The sequence below is a fragment of the Meleagris gallopavo genome, chromosome 7 (assembly GCF_905368555.1).
Source record: "Meleagris gallopavo chromosome 7, MGAL_WU_HG_1.1, whole genome shotgun sequence".
NCBI lineage: Eukaryota > Metazoa > Chordata > Aves > Galliformes > Phasianidae > Meleagris > Meleagris gallopavo.
The window spans coordinates 10,149,055-10,176,998 of NC_139410.1; the positions used below are offsets into that span (position 1 = coordinate 10,149,055).

The window sequence follows — 27,944 nt, forward strand, 5'->3', positions numbered from 1 at the left end:
CTCGCCTTATTCTTGCTCCATGGAGCAGGATATGTGAAGGAATACCAGTTGTGCACGAGGAGGCTTTTGGACTTTAATTTCCACCCAGGACATTTTGGGTTGTGCTAGAGAAGGCTTCAGGCTAAGCTGCATTGGCTCCCATCACATCTTCCTCTGCCTCCTGGGAGCAGCTCAGAGGTGGAAGGAGAGACCTAACACAGTGAGGTTCACCCAGCAACAGCTAGATTCCATACGGGTTATCGTATCTTCTGCCTCTTTTATTTGCCCATAATGGGAACTCTGGTTTAGTAACTGCATATTAAGCCCAGACACAAACAATTTAGATCATTCATATGAAAACGGAATAATAACAGCCTTGCTTTGTACTTTTGCACTCACACAAGCATTTTTCACCAGAAGTTTTCAAAATCAGTAGGCTTCCCCTTATATGTATCCCAAAGAAATAGTTCTGTTCTTATTACCCTAGAAATACACACATTTTTTCTTACATAATACAGAACAGTTTAAGCTCTACAGTTCACAGTCTAAGTATACAGATTAGACAAGAGAAAGATAAAACAGAGATAAATGATGAGACAAATACACTTCCTCTCTCAGATCCTACCACCCCTTGCTGGATCATACAGTCTTGCACTGCATTACTTTCTCTAGACATTTTCAATGAAGCCATACTGAACTGGAAGATGATTCTTTTGGGCCACTCACACTAATTTTAGCAGGCTTTATGACTCTTGAAATAGTTTTTTTGCTTTCTTTGGTTTAAAACCAACAGAATTAATTCTTCAAAGATGGAACACATAGGTTGCAAGAAGGAGATAAGGGTACATCTGCAATTAAAGGACTATTCTGACTATTTAAAGCTGTCTTACAGCATTAGCAAACATACAAAATCACTTGATCCCTCAAGCATCTCTACTGCATTTGTTTAGCTCTTGATGGCAATACACTTAGGGTTTAGTCAAATTCTGAAATCGAGAAGCAGTTTCCCAGTGTGCTGCTTCAGTTCAAAGAAACAACTTAGACCCATCCCACAGAAGGTTAAGAGGACAGAACCCCATTTTCCATGTTATATCACAGTGTTCAGCACAAAGTCTGAAATGAATTATATGATAACCTGCATCCATTCTCATTTCAGAGCAGCATGGCAACCCTCTTAATGCTGAGTGGTTATTATTTGAATTTATTAAAATGAAAAATAGTTTGAAAACTGTAACGGCTGGTGATTTTCATAGCTCATTTCTTAGAAAAAAGAAGAATAGGACAACTAAAAGCATTTAGAATTTAGTCAATCTTTTGTCAACTGGGAAACATTACTGGGAATAACAAAAGTTTCTACCTTTCAGTTTTGAAGCAGTAATTTCCTTTGAGGTAGACTTTTGAATAAAATTAACTAAATGGGGACAAATAGGAACAAAATCATAGAACAGTGAGCATGGAAGACTTCTTAAGACTGAAACATCTGAGCCTGATCTGTATAGGAGGAATCCCAAAATACAAAAAGCCATCATGAGTCACGTAGGGTGGTTTGCAATTCACCCCATATGACAGGTTTGTGGGTTCAGGTTCACATACTGTTAAATACCTCTCCCTTGCACACAGAGGATGGGTGACCCCATGTCACAGCTGCCCCAGCTACCTGCAGCTGTGCTTGTGTCATAGAGCAAATGTCACATTTTCCTTGAAGGAGAATGGCACCAGAGTGAGCTAGAAGATCCTGTCTCAGAGGAAGGCAATTTCTGCTGGGAAAAGGATTGTTTTCTCATGGCCAGATTGCCCCCCTCCCCCCCCCAGGATGGTTTGAGACCTTTTTGTATATCGTCACAGCCAAAAGACACAGAAGTAGTTTCAGGAAGGAAACCTGAATAGCTGTCACAGCGCTCAGTGCAGCCTCTCCTCTGGTTTTCCAGCTATTGCTCAGAAGATCATTTGAGGAAGGATGGCCCCTGTGGGCAACAGCGGGCTCTGGACCAGGCTGAGGCCAGATGCAACTCATCTTTCTGTACAGACACAGGGCAACAAGAGACAAATGTGAATGAAAAACCAAATTTCCTCTCGTGAAAGATTAAAAAAGAGTCCCTGTAAAACAGGACAGAAACTATTCTTCTAATAGTTACCTTTTTACTACTTTTTTATCCTCCTCCATTAGAAGGGCAATATGAGGGATGGAGGAAGGAAAAAAATTTTTCAGCTTGTCATGCAGGCTGCCAACCACTCCAGGTTGATGATGTCCCCATATCAGGATGAGCAGTCTTCTAGGAGTCACAGATAGAGGACAAATGCCACTTGCAAACATTCCCCAGCACCTTGCTGAAAAGTGCATGGGTCTCAAGAAGAAGGCAGTCATGCCAGCTTGTTGGGACAGATCTGTCTACAAGTGCAGCCAGCTCCTCTTGAGAGCTGGCAAGACTGAGCAAGTCCCACAAACTGCTTTGGATCTGTTGAATTAGCATTGAAATTACCAATGAAAAAATGATGTTGTGCTGGATAATTTTTCCTCAGCTCTTGTTGTGTGATACAGATAATGAGAGAGTGGGGCAGTCATTATTACCCCATGCAAATATTTATACCATCTTACACAGGAAACACAGTACGAACTAGTAGGATGAGCTCTGGAGACTTTGTCCCACATGCTGTTATACCTGGAGCGCTAACACATAAATACTTGAGTAGCAGGATAACACCAATTCCTGCAGAGAGAATGTGGGCAGAGATCCCACAAGTTATGCCTGAAAAAGTGCTGATTGAGGTTGCCAAGTTTTGTCCGTGTGTAGATTTACAGTTGGTGGCATTTTCCACTGTGAGTGTCATTGTTAAGATTTTAGAATTGGATTGAAAAAAAAAAAGCATTTGACTGAAACTTGCCATTCAACTTCTCATCATCAGAGTATCAGAGTAAAATACCATACTTTACCAAGAATGAAAGGAGAAGGAGAGAGAGAGAAAGAGAGAAAGAGAGAGAGAGAGAAAGAGAAAACAACAACATTTAGCAGGTTTTAAAATTATGCAGATATTTTTAATGGCTTTGGAGTATTCAGACACTCACTCATATGTCAGAAAACAGATTTGATTTATAGGAATGACATTTGGCAGAGCAATTAATCCATACTATGTTCTAATCATGTTTGGTACTAGAAAAGGAAAAAAAAGTCAAACTTAGGTTTAAAGCTGACTGTGCCAGGAATTATTTTCAAAGAAGGTTTAGAAGGGTTTTTAGTAAGCTCAAGGACAAAATCTGATCTTTTATTCTTTTTCTCCTCTACCACTCAACATGAGAATAAAGCCTGCATCCCATTTTTGAGTTGAAACAGTTAGATCTTGTCTCCATTGGATGTGAAATGGGAGTCTGGATCTCTTTGGATCTCTGCTAGGTAGAAAAACCCTCTTTTCCATATTATTCCTCAGCTTCAATGAGACTGTCTAAATAAAGTCTTGGGAAGGAAACTATGGATGGTTCCTTAACAAAAACTCCATGTTTCATCAGGCAAAGCAGGAATTTGCCTTTGTGTGAATGCCATTTCAGGCAGAGCTCTTCTTTTGTTAGAATGAAACTCTGATATGCCTCTAGTTTCTCCGCAAGTTTTCTATTTGTGACATGTTTCCTGAGATAGAAATATTCAGTTTATCACCTGGCACTGATTAGAGCTCTACCACCAGAGCATTTACACTTGGCTGAGGGGACTTCTCATTCCCCAAAGTGCAGTGCCAATACTTCAGGCACCTGTAGTAGCTTCCATACAGCAGAGGCCCATACCCCAGGCTGCAGCTTCCTCCTGCATGCAGGGTGGGATCTTCCTGGGACCTTGTCTCAGGCCCTGGAATCCTGTATCCTCTGCTGAGACCAAACAAGCTTATCTAGGAGGTACAGCTGGGCACTTTGCTCCTCTTGCTATGTCCACAGCTGCTGACACCTTTCTTGTGCTGGGCTGATTTTGTACAAGCGTGAGCCTCTGTTGCTTTTATTCCCATTCCTGACATTGATTTCTGCAGGGAGGAAAAACAATCCCATGTTTATCATCCAGTGTGACAGACATAGCCATTAAGAAAAGCTTCTCTGACAAATCCATTAGAGAATACAAGAGCAAGCACTACATGGTCGCTTTTCACTTACAGACTTTGCAGAAGATGTGAGTTAGCTCATGCAGTAACTGCACCATGTCTAACAGCACTAGTGCCAGTATGCCAGAAAAAAACCTCTCCTAGAGCCTATTTTGTCTCAGAACTTTCAGAATTAAAGCTGACAGCTGTTCCACAAAATACCAATGCTGGATATCTAATTGAATTTGAACCATGGATTGCCTTCTACTAGTGGCTGGGCATTCACCAACAGATCTAAAAAAACTAGCTCTTCATGTGATTTTTCTCTTGTTTTTGTTGTTGGTTTAGATTTTTAAAACCACACCAATTCTAATAATACTGCTTCATATCCCGGCTCTTGCTTAATTCATTCATAGATGAAAACCACACTCCCTCCAGAATAGCTTTAAAAAGTCAAGATTACACTTTTAAGATAAATAAATAATTATTTTAGCAGATTGACCTTAACACCTGCTATGAAGATTGCAAAACCACTCACATTCTACCTGTAACTCAATTTTCTCACACTCGTAACTCAGAAAATATTTGCCTCTGGGTTTAATAGCTTCCATGTTCTTTTTTGTCTGAAGATGTATCGTTAAATATTATTACTACTGGAGGTATGTTTGGGCAATGTCTTTCAGACGTATTTGAATTAAAGGGAGAGAGAAGAAAAATTCCAACCAGATGCACTATTTTTGGAAGATGACTACAAAGAACAGCTGGCCTAAGCTAGCTGAAAATTATACCTCTAGGAAACGGCAAGGTAAGAGAGAAAAGTTCAGACACTGAGGAGTGATTTTGAGGCACGATGTAGGAGCCACCGACCAAGAGCCAAGCAGTGACCCAGCCCTGCACAGGTCTGTACCCATTGCCAGCCTCACCCTGCTATCCCAGGCCAGCCAGTTCTCCGAGTGCCAAGGGCAGTCCTGTGCTCGCTTTGCCCCCTCCCCACAGCCGGCCTTTATTTAAGTGCAGGCTTTGATCTCAGCTGGTGCTGCAAGCCACTCACTCCACTTTCACTACGTAAAGGCAGCTGGTGGGTGGATTACCCAAGGCATGGATTCACAGATGACTTACAGTGCAAACACTGACACACACAAAAAAAGCCGCAAAGTAAATTTAGGGTATAATCACCAAATGTGGCATTTCAAGTGCCCTGCGTTTTCCAGGGGAACATCTCAGGCTGTTGCACTCCCACACAAGTTACTCAGCTGAAACTGGAGCAAAGATCCCAAACCTAGCAATCCTACATGTGCAAGTATCTGTCACCTGATCTGCTCAGCTGAGTCAAGTCAAAGGCTCTTATTCACTTAATTGGGCCACATTTCTACCTGAACTCGAAGCCCAATTAATATATTTTCACATAAAATAGAGTATTTTGCCGTGAAAACACTGTTATATCTTCCTGAAGCTTTCTCTCAGATTTGATAGTTAATTGGTGCTTTTTCCTTGCATTGACAGAGACAGACAGCATCTGAGTAGTCATTATTTCTCAGAGAAGTACACAAAACTGTGAGTGTTTCAGGTTTGATGTTACAACCGCTCACTGTCACCTCGGTATCTGCTGCTGCCAGTTATTCCCTCACAAGCTTTTTGTCAGAGCGCTTATGTTTCTGCTGGAAGGCTTTCAAGTTCTCTTTGTGAGCTGAAATCCACATCGCACACATGCATACAGGCATGCCCACACTCTGCTGTAAATATCATAAACAAATGATACCACAAGCCTTTTCAAAGCATCCTAAAGAGCTCTTCTCTTTCACAGGAAAATATACATAGATCTTTCTGAGGAAGCCTTACACGCTGATTTCTTTTTAATAATAGCAAATAGGTGTTTCCTCAAAGCCTGGATTCTATTGAAGAAACACACTCCAGACTTCAGATGTGGCAGCATGTGGGTATTCTCTCTCATTTTAGAACTCAAGTTGCTATAACAACCTACGGCATCTGCTCAATCCAGTACCTAAGTGTCGTTTTTGTTTTGTTCTTTCCTTTTGGGTCTTCTATTCTTCTCAAGTCAAGAGCTTTGCTTTGGTTTTTATTTAAGGAGCTATCTTATGCTCCAATGTCTATATGTAGAATGAGCTGAAAGAAGACAAAATCTGTGCTGAAAAGATCACAATTTCCAGAGAGTATCTGGCTGGGTGGGATGAGTTTAGGGCTGGGCCCAGTTCCTGACAAAGTGAAGATTCACCAATTCCTTACATGAACTTGAAATTAAGTTCTACGATGTGTGAAAGGGGAGAGTTCTCTGATGAATAATGGACAAATTATGGACACTACCGAGGAACTAGAACAAGAGGCAAGAGATGGAAATCCGGTCTTGCCTAAAACTAATCAACCACTTTCCTCTCTATTTATTCTCTTACCTTGTTTGATTTTTAATGAAATGGATATTTTTTCCAGAAGAAAAAAAGAAACGGAATGTTTTTCATTCATACCAGAGTGAGTAGGAATGCCACTTAGACAATGCAGTTTGAGTATTGGTTGGCTGCCCAGGTTTCTTGTTCCACCTTGCAGCACTCCTTGAGAAGAGGAGCTTGTTACTGCTGGATACCCTTTCTGTGGTGCATCACGGAAGGTACAGCCCAGCTACCATGTCAATGGCCCCCTGTAGCTGGGGCTCCTATGAAATAGACAGAATGCTAGCTTCAATAGAAATATCTCTATTTTAAGATGAAACTTTTTTTCTGTCCGTGTATTCTGTCCGTGTATTATGTCCACTAAAATGTGTTATCCACCTAAAATCCTTTTCACAAAAGCATTTGGATTTTCTTATCAGCCCAGTTCCAAAATGTTCTACAGTCAATCAGGAGATAGCTGTGCTGGGCTTACATAGGTTTGTGCAGTACTCTTACTAATGGATTGTCAGGAACCGGGACGGGAGATGCCTGAATGGCATTAGACTGTGTACGTTGAGTCTCTCAAAAGTGATGGAAAACACAGACAATACTCTACAGAGCAACTGGCTGCCATTTGCAAGTCTGCAAACAGATTACTTTTAAGTGAACTGAGGAACGAGCTGCCCTGTCCTGACCCAAACATACCTCTGAATTCTCTTCTCTGCACCAATACACTGTTGAGGGGTGTGCCCAGAGCTGTTGATAAGGTAGGATTTGCAAGGTTTTAGCTGCCATGTGAGCTTTTCAGGGAGGTAGCACAAACTCCTTGTCTCATGCAGCTGTCCCTCCCTGCAAGTGAATTTGCTAGCAAAGACAGAGCATACAGCTAACGAGTGACCTGGGCAATGGGCACAGCTAAAGCAGTGTCTTCAGCCTTGACCACTCTGACTCAAACAGCAAATATTCAGGGCATGAGTTCACAGGGACCAGCAGGCACAACAGCAAGGAAGGGTGAGCCACACAGACGGATGGAAGATCAGAAAGATGTGGGATTGGGAATACTCTTGTGGAATAGGAGATGGCTCAGAGCCATCTGAGAGCACAGATAGCCTTCATAAGAGGCTATCTGTGAGAAGTGTGTTCTCCCACAGCTCTCCCTGGTCTTGTGCCACCACCTAACCACATTGTTCTGAATCTGCTAAGGAGAGCTAGATGTTGGCAAGATGTTTTCCACCTTGCATAAGGACTTTCAGGGCCAACTTACTTACTTTCAAGTAATCCAGTGCCACGAAAGCTCCCATGAGGGGCAAGCAACCTGGTTTCCCAGTTGTCTCAGGAAGCACAAGATGATTTTCTCTGAAATCACACCTTTCTCCTTCAAAGCTTCTGTGTATATTTCGTAACTTTTACATATGTCATTTCTGTACAGCAGCCACAGCTCCCACCTGGAGTTTTACAACATTGTCCACATGTTACCTTTCGGGCAGGATATAAATGTGTTACTGATACTATTTTTGCACTACAGAGAGAAAGTGAGAGAAAAAGAAAGCAGAAGGAATGAAGTTGCATGCCAAGTGCCAAACTGTGGCTCACCTTGCACTGAGAAAAAGAGAATGCAGAAGATCCACCTTTCCCATTACTTTGCAAACAGAGAAGGGGTCTCTTTCTGGGCACAGGGACAAATACCATCCTGAGCTGCCAGTAGCCACACTGCTGGTCAGACTTTGGAGGGCACAGCCATTCCCCACCCCCAGCAGTCATGTTAGCCTCAGAGACTCAGCAGGTGTGGTGTAGTGATACTCGGGTGGTGCCGAAGGCTGTGGCAGGTCTCAAGTAAGAGCAGGAGAAGCCAGGAGCAGACCATGTTGTCAAGAGAGGATTGGTCACATTGTGCCTCTTCACCACTTTTACTGCTGCGGTCCCTCTGCACTCTGCCATGAGATCCACACACTGCATTTCCTCAATTAATAAGGGAGGAATGACGTGGTTTGTTTTCATTCTTTCCCCAAATGCAATATGAGGGGAGCAGTCAATCCAGTGAAAGGAGGCCCAGCTGCAGGGAGAGGCACTCCATGAGTGCTGCTGAGATGGGGGCAGGAAATCCAGCAAGGCACACGCAGCTAGCATGGGCCTTCATTGATCCACAGCCTTTACACTGACAGTGCTTTGTTTCTTTCTGCAGTCTGAAAGACTCCTCTCCCCATGTTTTCAGCACAGGTAGGATCCCTGTGGAAGTAATGGAAACAAGTACAACAAGCACAACAGCAACTGTAACTATTGTAGAGATCATGTAATGCAAAGTAAAAGCGGAAAAGGGGGCCCTAAAAGGACTTCAGTGCTCAGATAGAGGGTCTCGTTTAAAAACCAAAATAGTGTGACAGCTCCAGATCAAGAGCCACAGAATGTCTACAAGCAGACTTATCTGTCAAGCATTTCCGAGTGATACCAGTCCTCATCCTTGTAGACAAGCAAGCACAAATGTTTGTGAGTAGAACAATAAAACAGAGCTAAGAAGTGAAAGCACTTCCAACACACATGCACTCAGTTCTGTTATACAGGATGGTGACACTCTTTTACTTTCCTTCAGTCTTCCCCGTGTTGCTTTAAATCAGCACAGGTTAGCCTTGCTATGCTCATTTTCATCAGCTGAAGACCTGCTGTTCAGTATAAAAAGTATGTGATAAATCATTACATCATTAATCTTAATTAAATAACCTTAGTAAACCATTTAGACATTCCCAAAGACTGGTTGTTGGAATTTGAGGACTTCTACATACTGGAAGACAAATTCATATCTAGCTAAAAATGCAGCCATAAACTATTTTTTTCCTGCATGCTTATTCAACTTGAAAAAATACTGCTGTGACCAAAAGATAACATCTGACTACCTTAAATGGACATATTTATTTCTCATTTGCTTTACCAAGAGTTTTTCTTACTGATTTTGGTAGAAAGGAGTCCATGTTGACACTTACTCATTCAGCAACTCAGGATGAACTGAATGCCACTCTGAAACCTGAGTGGGAAATAATACAGCTACAGTCAGACTTTTTGTTACCTAACACTCTGATTACAGTGACTTGATCTGACCCAGAGACTTCATTCCTGGGTATAGGGTCACAGACAAATGAAATATTAGGACATTTCATCATAGACATGGCAGTTACAACCATAAATACTAAAGTTTCTTATGAAAGTTCAGTAAACGTTGTCTTGAAATCTCCCTTTTAAAGCTTCTATTTTATACTCCAATATTAGATATTCATTCCTGTGCTATAGATTGAATCCAGAAAAGCCAATCAATTTCCTGGTCATATCTCTGCACTTATATTTCAAAATCATAGATTTAAAATGTCAGTTCACTTCTTTTACTGTGGTGAACTAAAATCCTGGTGACAAACATCCTGATAAATACGGCTGCACTCCGAATTAGGATCCAGAACATGGTATCAAACCCACTTGAGATTTTGGGGAGGTCATACGTGTTGGGAGGAAGGTGTTCCCCACCAATTATCAGAAAAAATGACAAATCTGCATAAAGCCCAGGTACCACTTTCAGCTCTCTGTAGTACGGTTCAGTGGTGTTCCAACCTGGACTCTTCCACATGTGTAAAAAGCTTGTTAATAATTCTTCTGCAACCCGGAAAAAAGAACATAAGATACTGCTTGTGTTCCTCAGGCAGGCTGGGACCAAAAGCAGACCAAGAGATGTTTAAAAGTATTTTCATCAGGCAGCAGCATCTCCAGCTGTACCACTAACACTGTTCAAAATGGAAAGCAATTTTCTTCCTGGCACCATTTCAGAAGATTTAAAACGCATCATTCTAATTACTGCCTGACAAATAATCCTGGAATGCTAGCTAAGAAGTTTGCAGTGCAGACAACAAATACTTTATCATCAAAATGGTATACTGAACTTTTTATGATATCTAATGTCCCTAGGTTATGAATGAGTGAAAGCATCCTGTGTCATTGATGGAGATATAGCCCTCTAGCATACAAACTGAAGGTTCAAATGCTGGTGTGTCCCACGCCCAAAGTCATTTTTGCAGAGAACTTAGTAAGTTTAGAACAGTTGCCAAATCTGTCTTCTGACTACTCCTCATCATTCTCTATGGTTATTTCATTCAGTAATTTCAGAAATTCATAGTATTCCTCCGCATTTAATTGACACTTTGCAGTTTTGCTAGTTACAGAACGATTGCCTGGTCTCAGAGAGGTCAGTTTCCTTTATTGAGGCCACATGTAGATCTGTATCAGCTTGTAACTATTCAGACTTCTTCAGAGGTCTGAATAGTTCCTTCTTTCTCCTCTCCACAGATTTCTGGCAGTGATTGGGATCTCCCTGCTCCAAAACATCACCAGGAACTTCATCCTCCTCACAATACAGCCCTGCTTTTTCAGTCCAGGAGGTGCAGGCTTCTGTAGGCTTTGGCTGTGAGCACTTTGGTTGTTGGCTGAGGGAATGCATGTGCCAGCTTTTCAGAGCATCGCCTCTTGCTAGCAGGAAGTGCACAATGCATGCACAGCTGATTTAAAGCCAGGCTAGTCCAGGTTAGTAAGTGTGATTCTCATGTCAGAAGATCAAAAGGGAAGTTACAAGGGGTTGGAAAGGAAGACTATTATGTGCCCGTTGTCCTCACAATGCGGATGCCCAGTACAGGCACAAACTCAGTAACATAACTGAAGGATGTGCCAACTGTAGGCACCTCTGGCAGTAACTGCTTATCACACAGGCTAGCAATGTGTACTGATTCCATAAATTTAAGCCACCCCTTCTCTCTTTTTTCTCTTTTAAGAAATAGCTATTTGACATAAACATCTTTGTTTGGCATATCACTAGGAGATCTGCTGCTAATTATAATGCTGAACCCAGATGCTGGTAGAGGAAATTAATCTACGTCCTGCGCAGTTTGTTGGGCTTGTTTTAGTAGGTTTGCCAAATATTTAGTGAAACCCTCATCTGACTTTTATTATCTGGAGATAGATATTAAAGGGCCAAATACTGTTCCCATTCTAACTGGTGTAAATCTAGACAGCTCCATGGAGGGAAATAAACATAGTCACATTACTATGGATTTACATGACATTAGTCTAGGTTTACAGTACTGTAAATCCTCACAAGTGAAACTAGGAAGCTAAATCACAAACACTGCCGTCTAAACCCGGGCTCTCCTCTTAACAGCCAAAAAGCAGAGTTTCAGTCCTGAGCAAAACGCCAGTATTCAACATCTACTGCTACATCAGCATATAGAAATCACTTCTATTTAACATGTTACCTACATTTGTGGAATAAGTGACATCGAAACAGCTCTGTTCAGAAAGGCAAAAAACGTTTCATCAAGCAGTTCAAGAGCTAAGCTGCTCCAGGGACTAAAGAGCCTGCTTCTCCTCCTTGGCCCGGGATCCCCACTGCAGCCCAGTCACAGAGGAATACAGCAGTGGGAAAGCTGGAAGGGGAATTCCAGGGTGAATGCTGGTCTCAGGCCCATGGGCCTGGGGAGCTTCTTTGGGCCCCCAAGCAAAACATTTCCGTTCTGGAAGGTCAGATGGTCCAACCAAACAAAGCAGAAAATATAGTTCAGCTACAGAAGAAACAACTTCTTAGTAGAAAACTTTTCTTAATGTCCTTCTTCCACACCCATTTGTACAAAATCATATTTTCCTGCTACAAAACTGACAGAGAGGGAACCACCAAAATATCTGGTATTCCCCAACAGAAATGTAAGCTTTTTTCAAATGTGTTTGACTCTAAGCTTCAAGCTAGCTTAAAAATAAAAAGAAAGAAAAATAACCTTTAAACCCCAAATCCCTGAAGTCAGCATTCCCCAAACAGAAGCAGATCCATGTTGTGAAAAATGTATTTTCTGTGAGAAATAAAACTGACAGAAAATTTCCCACCCTGCTCTCAGACAAAACTGAGTAAGCCAAAGGAGCATCCCTGGATGCCAGCTGACATTTAAGGCAGTAGTATCAATTGAGCAACACAGACCTAGGCAGGAAATTTTCTAGGGAAGAACAGTCCTCTGCTCTTATTTTCTGATGTTGGTCCACAATATCAGAGGTGGATCTTGGTGGTGTGGCAGTAGAGGCTGAACCTTCCCTCCACATTCCATTACATGTTGTTGTGTGTGACAGACGGCAGCAGAGGGGCAGACAGTGTCTGACATGGAAGCCATTTGTATGTGAAGCAAAGGTGTGTCACTGAATTCCTCCATGTGGAGAAAACGGCACCCACTGACATTCAATGACACTTGCTGAACATTTATGGAGAAAAACAGTGGATGTGAGCAGTGAGGACTGGGAGGTGCATTTCAGCATTGGTGACAGCCACGTGAAAGACAAACCACATTCTGGATGGCCATGCAAATTTTTTCAATTTGCACAGCTTTATCCATTTTTAAAGTTTTCATGCATACATTTTCTTTATGTCTGATGCAGTGATATTTCAACAAATGTGTTGCCAGCAGCAATTGCATCATCTTCTATTAATTTTATATATTTTTTTTTTTATTAACTATTGCTGGAGTGCCATCAGTAGCTGTACAAGATATGACGACAAACGGCTGAATAAAAACACTTTTATGTAGTTTCTACTGCTTCATACAAATGAAGATATTTAGCTGTGTCTTTCAATGGCACCAAAGAAGCCACTTCTTCAGTGACATTATGTTTGTTACCAATAACTAATGAAAACAGCAAGCTGACCTGCAGCTGTACCATCAGTACTTTCAGCTATCGCCAAAGCAAAAAATTTGAAATTCCCAGCTTTACTTTTCACACTTCTCTGATAGATGTTCCCTTTTCTTCAATACACCTGGCTACCGTCTGATGAGAAAAGCTGATTTCAGAAAAATCCATGGGCTTTTTTGTCAGGACAAATCATATCTGCCATAATTACTTAATAAACTCACCATCAATAACTGTTTTTTTGTTTTTTGCTTGTTTGTTTTTCAGCCAGATTTGCCACCATATATCTAGCTTTTATAATAAAAGTCTGCTTGAGTTGCCAGGGCAGGGGGGCTGGTCCAGGCTGCATGTGACCCACAGGATGTGGGTTGCACTTGCCCAATCTGTAACACTGACAGTGCATCATTAACTGTATTTACCCCGTTAGAAAGCGACTTTTCAGGAAAGGGCTACGTCCTGTGACTGGGAGAGCAAAACTGCTTCCTGCTATGAGAAGAGATGGAGGGAAGGGAGCTTTGCAACTCTTAGCCTGTCACTAAGAAACAATTTCCCATTTGGAACAGGCTGCAGAGCGCAACTCACAAGTTAAGAGATCCTCAGGGATCCATGTAGATCAAAGTAAATTACAGGAGCCTGAGGCTAGCTGTACAAACTGAGCAAAGTCTGGTTCTCAGTCTGACAGTAATCGAGTGGGACAGATTTTAGGCAAAACAAGTTCCCCATACCTTGTTCTGTACTGCGCCTAGAAGTCCTCCATGCTTTGTTCCTGTCTAAGCAAAGTAAAGAGCAGATGAGCAAGTTCTTGTTTGAGGGGATCTTTGGAAGGCACTGCCACCAAATACATCTCTTCAGAATATTTATTGTCTCTCTTATGTCCTCTTCCTCTGATATTTTCTGTGGAGCTGTTTGCCACCTGAGTTGCTCTGCATTTTGCCAGCACTACATGGGTTTAAATTTCAAGTGCCATTTCCAAGCTAGGAGGGGCAGAAATAATATGCTACATTAGTAGACAGGTTAAGTATCTTCCTATACAGCAGCAAATGCTTATCCTTTCTGACAGACGTGTCTGAAGCAGCAGAGGGTACATTCACCTTTGACGGGGGGTTGGAGAGTTCCAGTGCTTTGTGTACTCTTTTGGGCTAAAACAAATACAACATAATTTGCCTTTCTGCAGCATGGTTCCAACTCAACCTAGAATTTGGCAAAACAAAACAATGCTAATAAAGAAAGCGTGAAGGAAATCTGAATATTCATGATCTGCACAGCAGTATCTTACACACTTCTTTGGACAGTGAAGTAAAAATGAGACCTTAGACTTGCATTATTCCACTAAAAGTCTAGCTACACAGGACAAACTTGAGAACCCTGGTGAGAAATGAGTTCTGTTACCTCAAGCTCAATGCCATACTAATGCAATCCTGATGCTTATTTTAAAAACATTTGGCTTGTGTCTGCTTGCAATATTCCATGTAAACACACCTGACAGTGAATGTCTTTAACACTGATAGAGAGAGAATACCAAACACCTGACCCAAAGCAGCTCTGTCTGATCAGCCACCCAGATTTAGGATGAATCCAGATGAAATTAACAGTTTCTGTTTGGTTTTGATAGTCAAAACACAAAAATTATGGCCATGCTGATCTGAAACATTTAGATATTTTTTAGGAAAAGTCAACATTTCTTTCTTTGTGAAGAAACCACATTTGCCATTAAAAAGTCATGCGAGTAGATTTCCAACAGATATTTTCTACCAAATAGTTCCACTCAGCAAAGACTATTTTAAATTAATTGGCTGGTTTTCCAAGCTGTGGCAGAGACCTTCTTAAAGGTTTGCCTGACTAACAACTGCCTTTAAACAGTAAGTATGAAATATTTCCTAGATACTGTGCATATCTCATCTGACAAACAGCACAATTTAAGAGAAAGGAAATAAAACTACATCCTGCTGAAATTCTCGCTAAACTGTGATAAATACCAAAACTTGGTCCTGGTTGTGGAAAGTATGCCTGTTTAAAAAAACCCTAAAACATATGCATGTCTCGCTGCAAATCAATGGGAAAAGAGAACACATTTGAAGCACTGGATCAACAGCCGACCTGAAGAACTTCAGCAAGGCAACAAAGAAATGGCTTGCTCAACAGGTTTGTCTGAGTAGGGTTTGTGAGAAAGACTGAGCACATTCCCCGAGCATTAGTGCGTTGAAAGGTTTGGAAAACCAGCATGGAGCTTTGCCTGCACCCCAGCCTGCGGCAGTGAAGCCCCAGGTTATTCTAACTTATGCCCCTCAGATTCATAAACAGAGGTAGGGTATAGAGGCTGCAGTTTACCACCTGATCCAACTTCCAGTATGACGGGAAAGAGAGCTGGAGACAGCACAACCTCTCCCTTCTAAACTGCAACAGGATTTCCAGAATCACAGAAATCACAGTAGAAATGTGGCTGCCCTACATTTAAGAAACCAACTTCAGGTGGGCAACCTGCTCTGACAGATTTTGCACTGACACGCCAAACTGTACTTGCTAACACTTCACATCAAGACGCAGGTGCATGCATAGATGTGCGAGCGGCAAACCAGGACTTCAAGCCTGATCCAGTTGGAGCTGGATCCAAGGAAGCATGGGACATTGCCAGGGTTCGAACATGAGGCTTGGCTCTGGAGAGGATGGGAACCACTAGACGACACACTTCTTTGGCACAGGTGGAGCCCAACCCCAGAGATCTGGAAGACAACCAAGTACAGACAAGCCACCACAGCCGGTGTTCAGTAGAGCTTCACACAAGCGTCCTCCCATAACCTTCTTGCTTTACAATCATTTGCACAGTGAAACAGCAGTGGCAAACTGCAGCATGAAGAAGAGTAAGATTTTCAGACATCAGTGTGGTATCTGGCCCTGTAGAATAATTCTTCATAAATGTAAATGTTGTCCGGTTGTCTTGTGGCATACTTTTGATTGTCAGCCAGTCCACAATGACCGCTATCAGTGTAGTAAGCTAATAGAGCTGACATGTTAACTCAGATTATTGATAGTGCCCTGTATCTAGTCCATTATAATCTCTGCCTAGAGATTGTGGAGTTCATAATAGCTAGCAATAAAATATTTTTGTCCATAAAGAAGAAAGATAATCACTGCACGTAAACTTTGCTCAAAAATACTTAAAGGCTTAAAATTTCTAAATATGTAATGCTTGTTCCAACTAATGAGGTACTGCTGTTTCATAAAGAGTTCCTTGCACTGTCCTTTTAGTTATAAATCATGTTTTTTCAAGGACAACTAAATACAGAGTCATTTAAATTGCTGGCATTTATATCTCTAATAAACTGTAACCCGATAATCAGGGACTATAAAGGATTATTTTTTCTCTTACATTATCACAGAGCAGCTGTAAAAGTACAAAATCCACAGAGCTATGTGTACCTAGTCCTGACGACAAACACAGAGCCTCATCCTTCTGGCCTGAGCAAAACCTGATAGACTGCCCCCCTAAAGAAAAGCCTTAAATGGTTATTTCCCTCAAATACTGAATTGCACTTCCTCTTTTCCCAAATCAGATGCCAAGCTCCTCTGCTTCTTCATTTTCAGGAGTGTTTGTTTTTTGCTTTACTCTTCCGGCACCCAGCAGGAGTAGCAACGCCCAGCGCAGCCCTCACATGGGGCTCACATGGACACCTGGGAGGGGCTGGCAGAAGAGCAGCCGCCTGTTTGACGAGGGTGCTTCAGGCGTAGGCATGTCCATACACGAAGTGGCTCCTTTACTTCCTCCCCAAGACGTATTTTATTGACCTATTTATTGTGCCTTCATTTCACTTCAGGCGAACAGAAAACACCCTGTTTCATGCACTTCCATACATACATCCAGCAACAGCATGCAAACAGCATCATTACGAGGACACAAGGATGGCCTCACCAAGTTTACCCTGTTGAGCCCAGAGAGACCAGGTGTCCTTCTCCAAACATGGATTTAAATGCCACAAGCTCTGGACTGGGCAGTTGGATGAAAAGAGTGCACTTTGCTGCATTCACCGTGCTCCCACTTATCCTGAATGCCAGAGACTATCCCCATTTTCCCCATACCTCTACACCCTTCTCCTTCATCGTTCCTTTCTTGAGTGCCCTCTTCCCTTTCTGTTGTCTAAGTTCAAGGCATGAGTTTATGAGAAGAGGAAAATGTCAGGAGGAGGATGTACCCTGGGCCAAAATGGAGCAGGGACAGATGTGTCAGCAGGGCAGGCGTGTCCTCACTCTGGGCCAGGCTGTGCTCATACTAACATGGGGAACGGCAGGGCACCTGGTGGGCTGCCTCCTAGAGGGACAGAGAGCCCCTTGCTGCCACCAGGCTCTGCTAGCCTTCACCTTACTTTAAAGTGCAGGGAGAAGAGCATGCGCAAGCGGTATAAATAAATCCATGCAGAGAAATAATTAGACTTTCTTTGCAACAATACAAAGAATAGCAGAAACACAAGTCTTCAGTAATAAATTACATTTTTGGTATTGAACAGATTATAAGTGCTATGGAATTGAAAGTCAACATTTTCCTTCTATTCCTTAGTTCACATTTCCCTTACAATGGATAACTAATCACAGTCACCACATCCGATGCAGGGGACAAACAACCCAGCCTACAAGCCCTCAGCCCCACGAGGAGGTGGCAGCGGAATGCAGGGTTTTAAGGAGGGGCCAAGGCACTTCAGGGATGCCAGGAACAGCTGAGGCCTTGGGCACCTTTGTTACAAACAGCCTGCAGGATGGAGGCTGCAACCCTCAGCCATCTGTGAAGCCTACAGCTCTTCTGTTGCAGTCTTGTTACCAAGGGTTTTACCCTTCCTCCACAGCAAAGTCAAGGGCTATTCATTCTGCTTTCTCTTTGTATCTTTTGATACCTGTACAGCTTCACTTAGCCCCAACTTCATCTGGCACCCAGGAAAGCATGCCAAGCTGTGTGCAGCCTATACCAGCACAAAGCAGATGGACATTGCTTCAGGACCATGATGGGGTTTGCTTGCCATGAGCTCCACTGTGAGCAAGCTCACTTCAGCAGGGATTCCAGCCTAAGTCTCTGGGGGCCTCAGCTCTGTTCTGTCCCATGCCCTTGCAAACAGGGCTGTCAGTGAAATTTCCAGCAAGGAACATTTACTGAAACTCGGAGGGAACCAAGGATTAATTAAATGCCCTATCAGATATAAAAGACATTTTCATGGTCCTGCAAAGGAAATTTCTGCAGTAAGGTTAAAAAAAAAAAAATCACTGCGAAATATTTCAGAGGAATAATGCTTATAGATTGAGACTGATTCTCTTCTCTCCCCTGGAGCTATGGGCTTGAGAGTCAGCATAAGCCAAGGCAGAATCAGTTTCTGGGTCATTTTAAAGTACTGCCTTGCTGAACCGCTAAATAAGTGTGGCAAGTGGGTGGAAAAGCTATTGGTAGCAAACAAATAATTTTGGCTACCTGGTAGTTAGGAACTCAAGAAGGACAGAGGAAAGTGAAAGAAAAGACATCAAGTACAACCAATCACATTCAGTGGATCATAGTTCAGGAATGCTAAAGCTTGTTGTATACTTTTTCATTGTAAGACTAAATTTAAGAAGTAAACTAAGACACAATTACAGCTGAAAATCACCGAGCTTAAAGACCAAGTGAGTAGTCCTACATTCTCTATCCTTCCAAGAGAAATATTTATGAGGTAGAAAACATACATAAAATTTATGTAGGTAGAAAACATACATATTATGTTTATGAGGTAGAAAACATACATAAAATATAATCAGAAACTTTACCACTTTAGAAAAAAAAAATCTAACCCACAGAGCATTCCCTTTCTAAAAAAATGTACTTAGGCATGAAAAGTCACTTTGCAAACAAGTTAGACAAACAAAAAAACCGAAGACCCATTTGTAGAGCTCCCTGGCACATGATCCCATACCCACCACAGCATTCTGCTATGAGATGGAGGAAGCAATCGTGTGTCCTCTGCCATAACATCAGGCCTGTTACTTAGGTTTCTCCTTGCCAAGTTCTGATCTCATTTCTGCTTTTTCACACCAGTATCAATAGATATGTGTGGAGGGCTCCCTTCTGCAAAACTTGACTTCCACATTTCCTGGGCTACCAGGCAGACAGAACGGAAGGGTCACCTGATGAATATGGGAGTCAAAAGTCCTTCCACTAGGAGCTACAGCTCTGGGACGTCAGGGCTATTCTGAACTGTTTCTTTTGATCCTCACAGTTCTGTAATTTTAAAGTCTGGCCTCAAGGGGGAGATGCCAGAGTTAAGGATCTTCATTATTATGAAATGCACACGCTTATCAGTTTTCACATTCTGGTAGTCCCAAATTGCATTGCCAAAAAAATTCTTCTCTTACAATTTCCCTTCAGCATTGAGCTTTGCTTTCCATGGCAACTCACAGTGACCATCTGCCAGCTGGACCCTGACAACTGCTCTGGAAACACACATCTATGTCACTGAGCTTGTCCCAGTCAGTTCCACAAACCAAATCCAAAACCCATCCTTGTCAACAGGAGTGTAGAACTGATCCCGTCAGCTGGTTCAGATCAGATCAAGCACAGTCTGATTGCTGAATGCAAAACACTTTGCAGGATCACAGCCTAATGTTTCACATTAATTTGTAGAGCATCATTCCACATGTAGCCAAAGAAAAAAATCTTCAGCTTGAATTTCCACACCCTGGGCAAAAAACATAGCTATTTGGTACTTCCTGCTTCCAGCAACATGGACATCAAACCAAACCTGTCTCAACTAAGTTGCTGTAGAAACTCTGTTTCTTGCAGCTGGTTCCCTATGGCACACTTGGCTTTCAGGATAAGCTTGGTGCCATGCACTCTACGTCATTTATTCCACAGGGCAACGTTTACAAAACAGAAAATAATTGCAGCATTCACTTAATCAGGGTGTGCCCATACACCATATCTCTAATGAATGATCACACATCACCAGGCTGATTTGTGGGGTCTGAGATGATCAACCAAGGTCAATTGCTGGATAACAGAGCCTTGAACATACTTTGGGAGGTTTGGTCCAAGTGCTGCACCAGAAGTATACAGACACAAAGTGGAGATCCAGCAGGTCACCAGCCTATCTCAGACCTCCCAGCACTTAGGTGGGGCATAGGAGACAAAATTCTGAGAGCTAAGAGACTGAGTTTAGTTCAAGCCTGATCTTAACCTTTATCAAAAGCTGGCCCCTATTATTATTATCCTGTCCTCATTTACTATGGCAAAAATGTATTCCTTCTCTTCAAACTATGGCTACATAGTTTGTCCAAAGACAAAGAGGGTTATTCTCTAGAGTCTTACAGACAAATGTATTTTCTCCTGAACTCCTGTATAAAGTTCCTGTTCATTAAGGGTAAGTCTATGCTCCAGCCATGACTTGCATTTCTTACATGTCTTTTCATAAAATCATAGAATGGCTTCAGTTGACAACTGCCTAAAGGGTTTGCATATTTATGCTGTAAATACAGTTTGGCTTCCCTTGATTTCATATCACAAGAAACCTGAACTTCATCTCTAGCTCTGGCATAACACTCACATTCTGTGGGGAGTGGATTGGCAGGTAGACCACAGGGTTAATATTCTGGTGCCTTTCCAACAGCCTTCTGCAGAGCAGGCAGGCTTTCTCCAGCCCAGACCTAGAGGGAGGTGGGGGCTGCTGTGTTGGGGCAGGAAGAGCCAGCAGAGGAGGGACTATGGCCACTGCCCAGTCACCCCAATGCAGTGCTGTGGCCCTGCCTGCATGTGCCAGCATGCTCCTGTGCTGCATCACCTCATGGCCAGTACACATTACACTGAGTGCTAACATAGCCGTGCAGCAGCAAGTTCCAGTCCAGCGTCCATTGTCCATTCAAGCTCTCCATAGATATCAATGAGACAGATGGAATAAATAACTGGGTCCAGGTGATCCAGCTTCAACTTGTTTAAACAGGAGCTTGAAAACTCACACAGGCAAGAAAATTCCTAACAGTAAAGGAGATTTATAAAGCAACAGATAGTTTTTATTGAACAAGGCCAAGTTAACAGACATTTCCAAAACCCTAAGCTCACCTAGAGGCAGAAAGAATTCAAGAAAGTATCAAAAAAGTTATAGAGGAAAAGAGAGATAATAAAATAAATTCCCCTAATGTACCACAAATACCAACCACCACACACTACCTACAAACCATATGTTTTTCCCATCTGTTCTGTTATCTTCAACTAAATTTATAGTATTTGGGCTATCAGAAGAATTATCAAGCCTGGGCAGGATTATAAAACCTAGGTGTTATTACACTTTAAGACATTTTCCCCTCCCCCTAGCACATCAGGCACATGATTATACATTTCTCTCTCTGCCTCTTGGCTCCAGTCCTACAGAGGATGCTACGCTTATTCCCAAGTACAGCAAGTGACAGGACACCTCCAGCCCTCCCTCAACAAAAGCATACTTCCTCTCCTCTCTATTCTTCCTTCTGTCTTCCTCGTCCTTCTCTATAGGTGGGCCAAAGGAGTGACGGACTGCGCTGCTACTTCCCGAACAGCTGTGAAACAGTGAGCCCGTGAGCAGCAGAGAGCAGCCGGCTCTTCCCCGGGGGAGGAGCAGCTCGTTGGGGGCAGGGCTCAGGATCTCCACTTGGACACTCCAGCAGCTGGGCCACAGCTTCAGGGTGAACCATCGGGGGTGCAGGCCGGTGCAGTGTTCATACAGTAATAATGCAGGAAAAGTACCAGAACAGGAGAGCAACAGTACTTCCAAGTATAGAGAAAGGGGAGCCTCCTTGGAAGGGAAATGAAATCCTGTAAGTGATCAGCAGCATTGTGATATGAAAAAGGCACCTTCTCTCCCTGCTGCCCATGTGCATCAAAAGCTAGGGAGCGCGTTGGGCTGCTTTTGGTTCAACACAGCCTCCTTCTAGGTGGATTAAGACAAAGTACCTTTAAACATATCCCGGCTGGCTAACAGCCTAACCCTTCAGTGCTAATCCCACAGTGGGAAGGAATTCAGCACACTGGATGCTTAAGCTGCTAAAAATCAAAACCCTTGTTTGGGTCCACCTTTCCAAGAGGTGTTCTCCATTGTGTGCTTTCACCTGTGGCACATTAGCTTTCTCCTGCACAAGCAGTGACAATGCTTTCAGCAGTGAGTACGCAGAGGGGATCACTTGGAACAACCCAGCCCTGACTGTCAAGTCAAATAATAGCCTTTCAGGACGTGCCCTACCTGCTTCATGCCCAAGGTTCTCCAGTTTGGGCATCGCTTTCAGTACCTATCTACCTCTCAGCACCTCCATCCTGAAAGCAAAGTGACTTGCACGGCTCCAAAAGCCTCCTAACCCACAAATAAGGACAGCGGGAAAGATCCCAGCTTGTTTTTTTTTTTTTCGCTTGCAAAGGATTATAGTAAACGTAACAATTTTCCGCACAGAAGGTCTTTAAAGAGTGTGCAGAATTCCAATAGGTGTCTCATTAATGCCAACTCGCGGAGCAAATGGTGCCGCTCCCCTGCTGTCTGGCCCACCTGCCCGTTGCCAAGCGGCTTTCTGCAGTGCTGCCTCAACCTGCTGGCTGCCAGGTGATGGGCTCCTGCTGCCCTGGCCCCTGCTGTGGACCCAGCACTGCCTCCACAACACTCTCGTTTGCTTAAAGAACTGAAACGTGCTAAAGCTCAGCACTGGTGCTTGGGAGAGTCCAGCTCCCCCCTGCACTTAAGCAGTGTGCATGGAGGGCGTGCTGGCACTGCACCATCTCCTTCCTGCTTACCGGGGGATGGCAGATTGCAGTGCAATTTTCCACCCAGTCCCTCTGCATTCATGACTTTCACCTGTCGTATTCAGCAGTACTCTCACAGAAGAGTAGATGGATTCAGGAAGGAAGGAAAAGTGCTTTTTCATTCTTACAAATGTTGCTGTGCAGAACAAGACAGTAGGTATCAATTAAAAAAAAAAATGTTTTATGATTTTTTTCAGTAAAGGGAAGAACTTACATCAGGGACTTCCACGTACAGAAACACGAAAGCAGACTGTAAAGTCAGTTCCCTTCCTTTCTACCTCACAATACTCAGGTGAATCTGGATGAGATGGAGAGCCAAACACCCCCGAGTGGCCTGGAGGGTAGTGACTGGGGCTTTCCCTGGCAAGCCAGCAGTGTGGGTACAAGCCCCCTGCCAGGAAGCAACTTCCCTGGCTATCATTACAAGCAGGGCTGTATAAACAATGGAGGTTTGGCTTCAGTGTCTGTGCAGAATATTTAAAAATTAAATTTTATCATAAGTCTAAGCAGACCTTGGAGTCCTCTTGATGCAAAAGTCTTTATGATTATTTAAGCCTTTCAGCTTAAAATAACAAAGAAAACTACTGCTTAAAAATATTGTCTTCCCTTTTCTTCAGACAGAACTGAAAAATATGTCAATTCATAAATTTGAGTTTTGAAGCTTGAATCATCAATGCAGAAAAAAATGTTCAGCTCTATACTATAAATGCCCCAGATGAAATGCTTTGGGAAGTGTAATGCAGTTTATATTGATACAGGTACAGTTATTCAGATATAATATGAAATATCACAACTTTTATAGCTAAAACTATTCATCAAATTTTATTCAGATTAGCAGTTGGCTTTGATTGCTCCAAAACTGAATGTTGGGACAAACAAAACTTTTAGGTAAATGACTGTATACTCAATATTGTATTCAGTACTGTGTAACAAACGTGCGAACATAACTGAAATGGTTCCATTCTTCAAATCTTCTTAAAGCCACCAAGTAGGTTTGGTTCCTTTTCTCCTATACACACACATATCCTGCAATAACTCTTTAGATTCTAAATTCCATCCTTGGTAATGCCTGTGTAAGGTTGACAAAGGGCAGCCCCCGCAGAACAGATTGCTAAAGGAGGGAGAGCTCTGCTCGTCCTGATCCAAGGAAGAGCACAGAAGGGCAGCAAGTACATCATCGTTTTTGTAAAGCAAACATATCAGATCTAGAGTGGACAAATGTGAACCCAGATACCAATTGGAGAATGACTTTTGGAGAAGAGCAGGTCATTGAAGCTCCCTCTGTTTTGAAGAAGTCAAAACTTGTCCTTCAAAGTTGATCCAGGATTTCAGGAGTTGCTCTATATGTAAGACATGAAAGAGGTCACTCTGAAGGAAAAACAAAGATAAAATGTTGCATAATGGCAAAAAAAGCAGGCCTGCCACACCAGGACTTAGAAGTAGGTCCACTGGTGCACCCATCCGCCTACACACACGTGTGTGCAGTGCACGCCCTCAGACACATTCATGCACTTACTCTTCTCCTGAAGCCTGCTCCATTTCACACAGTTACTGCTGGTGAGCAAACACACTGCTGATGTCACAAGGCAGGACAGTTGGTCTGTGATCAGCCAGCCAGCCAGAACGAACACCACACTGGGGATCAAGTTTTGCCTTTTCCCACATTGAATGGGGCATTAACCTCAAAGTCTATGATCCCTTAAATCTTTAACAATAATTAATAGGAAGAAGATGACTAATATTTGTGTTTGCCCTTAAACCTGCTCTTATGGGAGAGAATAAAAGCTCAAGGAAAGTGAGATTTGTGCTAGCAAAGTCAACAGTATTAGTTAGTCCTGAATTCGTTTGTCTTAACTGCAGTGTTAATGCTTTACTTGGCCTCATGCTCCTAAGCTGATTGCATTTAGCACTTAAGTTCCTAGAGTATGAAATATTTCACTGCATAGGTTTGAACCCTTGTGCTAACTGGAGGAACCTGAGAGCTGCAGCAGTGCCTTCCAGCTGCCATGTGCTGCTGCAGCTGTTACAGAGCAAAGAGAGCTCCCAGTCCCCAGCCCTGCAGCCCAGGCCTTGGGCCTGTGGCCTCCAGAAAGCTGGAATTCCCTGTGGTAAGGAGACTTTCCCATATCTACCTGTTCATATCTGATATATATAGATATACCTGTTTCATGATCTGAAATCCTCCCAAAATAAGGGGAGCCTGAGCCAGAAAGCAACACATTCCACATTCCCTCTGTTGCTCATCCATGTGAATTTGCTACCATATTCAAGAACAGAATGAATTGACCAGGAATGAATTGACCAGGTCAGAACCTAGAAAATGTCCAGTGAGTGCCTCAGTGCTGCAGTCCAGCCCAAATTTCAGGGATGTCCATTTTCTTTAGTATTTTGAAACTTGTTAGTCTTGCTTTGTTTTAAATATCACTTTATGCCAGGCTGCCATTTAAAAACTACTGAAATGAATGTAGGCATAAAGAAAAATCTCAGCAGATTTTGTCTCACCACATCAGATTCCTACCAATCAAAATTAATCCAAAAACTGAGTTGGGAAATGAATGTCCCTTATTTCAGGAGAGTTCACGGTGAGGGCCCGATCTAAATGCCACTAAGCTAAATGGGAGTCCTTGGATTACGTCTTAACAAGTTTCAGATGCTCAGTCATTTCCATCAGTCATTTGCAGAGATGAGAATGAACTTCAAAGGGTTTGGTGCAGAACTGAACTTCCAAGACTTTGGATCTGAACATCCTGGGACTTGTAGGTATGTTTCCAATCATCTGCAGATGCAGCTGGCAACAAAAGGAAACAGATCCATAAAGGTTCTGTATTTTGCAGACAGAAAGGTCAAAGAAAAGTGTTCTATTTGCAGGAGATGGTCAGTTCATTTTTCCACTGATCCTTATCAAACCTTCACAGAATTCAGCTGTAAACCACAAAGACAGGAGCCAAACTACTGGAATTTAATGGCTCGTTCTCCAAAATGTATTGGCTCATAAACATACACTGTGTTCTCATTCAGTGCTAATTTACTTTAACAATAAACTTATTGTGAGTTGTATTCCCACTTCAAAGAGAGTTTTTATGTGGCGAGTGGGAGGGGCATAAGTGGGAGTATGCCTCTGATGAATAAAACAAGGATATGGTAAGGTGAAGGGAAAAAAGCTCAGCAATTACCCTCCACAGGGTGTAAGGCTATAAAATGGCACTACCTCAAATTATTTGCAGACATGTCCACATTTGAGAGAAATAAAATCTTTCAGAGGATAACACACCTGTGCCATGGGTAATTGCCCTTGCTTGCAAATTAGGACTGGCCCAGCAGATGTTTATTCCACCACACACAGACAGCAAAAAAACATAGGAAAGGCTTTCCCTCTTCACAGAAGCGGAAAATGATAAAACCCACCACAAACTGCTTAAAATCAGCTTTGCCTGTACCTCTTCCTATAGCGGCTGTTTCAGAACAGGGAGCTGATAGGATAAGCACAGATGTGAACCTGTGGCGAGCAAGACTTCAGGGACAGCAAGAAAGTCAAATTGCACCAGTGAGGGAGGGTGCCAGCAGCCAGGGACAGCCAGGGAAAGCAGCTTTGTGGCTCCAGAATGAGGTGCAGGATCCATCCCACCAGTGAGATCCCCCTCAAGCCCCAGCAGCACAGCTGCTCTAGCATTGTCCTGGGGAAGGCCGGCTTGCCCCAGCTTCAGAACCTAGACCCAACAGCTGCAGCTCATGACTTTGGTGCTTTGGTACTTTTAGGCTGATGCCTGGGGTTTTCCAAGAGGTTTATGACCCCATCCCAGCATGTCTGAGCTAGCTGGCTTTGACACAGCCCCACATGGCTGTTACAGACTGAGGGATGCCCTAAGGTCACTGAGGGATGCCCTAAGGTCACTTGATTTCTCTTAAAAAAAAAAAAAAAAAAAAAAAAGTTGCTCTATTCTTAGCAAAAACATCAGTTATGGCTTCCTTTCTTTTCCTAAGTGGTCCAAAGTTCTTTCCATCACACTATTTGCTTCAACCCAGGTTTGAATCTACAAGAGCAACCCAACAGAAAAGCTGTTTGCGGGTTGTTGGAAGGAATAAGGGTAGCCTGACTGTCACCCTACGTCACCACTGCCCGGAACACCCCTCCTATGAGGACAGGCTGAGGGAGCTAGGGCTTTTCAGCCTGGAGAAGAGAAGGCTCTGAGGTGACCTGATAGCAGCCTAGCAGCCTTTCTGTATCTAAAGGGGAGCTACAGGAAAGAAGGGGACAGATTCTTTAGTAGATTCTGAGGTGAAAGAAGAAGGGGAAACAGCTTCAAGCCTAGAAGGGGTAGATTTAGGTTGGATATAAGGAAAAAGTCTTTTACAGGAAGGGTGGTGAGGCACCACCTAGCAGTGTGGTTGATGCTCCATTCCTGGAGACTTTTAAGGTGAGGCTGGATCAGGCCGTGGGCAACCTGATGAACATGTCCCTGTTCACTGCAGGGGAGTTGGACTACATGACCTTTAAAGGTCCCTTCCAACTCTAAGGATTCTTTGATTCTTCAACACTGCAAACATTCCATTGTTATAACAGTTAATGCTGTAGTAAATATTTACAGTGACTCTTCATAGCCACGCAATTAGTATTTAATATGATTCTTATGTTTAACATCAAATCCAACAGAACAATTTCTAGGAAAATAATCAACATTCCCCTGAATTTGCTTCACTTAAAGCGCTGAGATTTTCATTTTTCACTTCAATTAGAAATTAGTTCTAATTTTTAAACACTTAGACTTGCTGTTAGCCAGGAACTTGGGCTTCTTGCTGCCAACAGCCCAGGTCACAGTCATTACCTGGAATCACCTGTCTGTCTCCAGCCTCCTGCTCCTGGGACAGAGACCAGGAGAGTCATCCCAGACAAGAGTGGTGGCAGCCAGAAGTGCACCACTCCAAGGTGTGTCGGACCTATCACTTCTGATGCATGGCTAATCTGTTGTTTGTTGGCTGTGCTTGCTCCACAGCTGAAGTGCCCACTTGTAAGCTTGAGTTCTTGAGGCAGGAACAGGTTCCACTGGAACAGGTTGCCCAAGGAGGTCATGGATGCGCCA

The 27,944-nt window shown here is 42.9% G+C and overlaps 1 long non-coding RNA gene across 3 annotated transcripts in view; it reads right to left on the bottom strand.

Moving 5' to 3' along the window:
- Positions 1 to 27,944, bottom strand: part of LOC116216805 (uncharacterized) — a 163,854-nt gene that overhangs the window by 115,279 nt on the left and 20,631 nt on the right. The window contains exon 1 of one of the 3 annotated variants that reach the window (XR_014884460.1): positions 21,546 to 21,914. The exons of the other annotated variants lie outside the window; for them this stretch is intronic. This is a non-coding gene — a long non-coding RNA (uncharacterized LOC116216805). Of the gene's footprint in view, positions 1 to 21,545; positions 21,915 to 27,944 lie in introns of those variants that run through there. 3 annotated transcript variants of the gene reach the window in all.